Genomic DNA, 531 nt, shown 5'->3' on the forward strand with positions numbered 1-531 from the left:
CCCAAGCTGGTGGCCAACGCTCGGGAGCCACCTGGCTGTCACCCACCCCACGGCCAAGGGTCCCCAGGCCTGGCAGGCGAAGCAGGCACAGGGCACGCTGTCCCTCCCCACCACTGTTTGCCTTCGCAGGATGATTAACTGAATCCAAACAGCCCGAGGGAAACGGCAAACAGAGCAAAGGGCAGGAGACCTCTCCGGGTCAGCCCCCGGCCCAATATTTACAGAGAAGGGCCAGAGCCAGAGGCAAGCTCGCGGGAGCCAGCCGGACTTTCACCCCCCCCTCCACCACAGAAAAAAAGATGGATGGCTGCCGGCCACCGCGGGCTGCCCGGGGAGGCAGTGGTCCCGGGAGGGACAGCCCGAGCATCTTGTCACACAAGTGACTTGTCACACAAGTGTCACAAGTGTGACAAGAGTGTGTCTTCATGCCACATCACCTTCGGGAGCAAAGGCGACGTTTGGAGGTGGGGCAGAGACCCCTCTAATGAACCCACCCCACTAACCCGCCCGGTGCCTCTCTCTCTGGAGGAC

This window comes from Pterocles gutturalis, unplaced genomic scaffold, assembly GCF_000699245.1.
Source record: "Pterocles gutturalis isolate BGI_N339 unplaced genomic scaffold, ASM69924v1 scaffold1637, whole genome shotgun sequence".
Classification (NCBI taxonomy): domain Eukaryota; kingdom Metazoa; phylum Chordata; class Aves; order Pterocliformes; family Pteroclidae; genus Pterocles; species Pterocles gutturalis.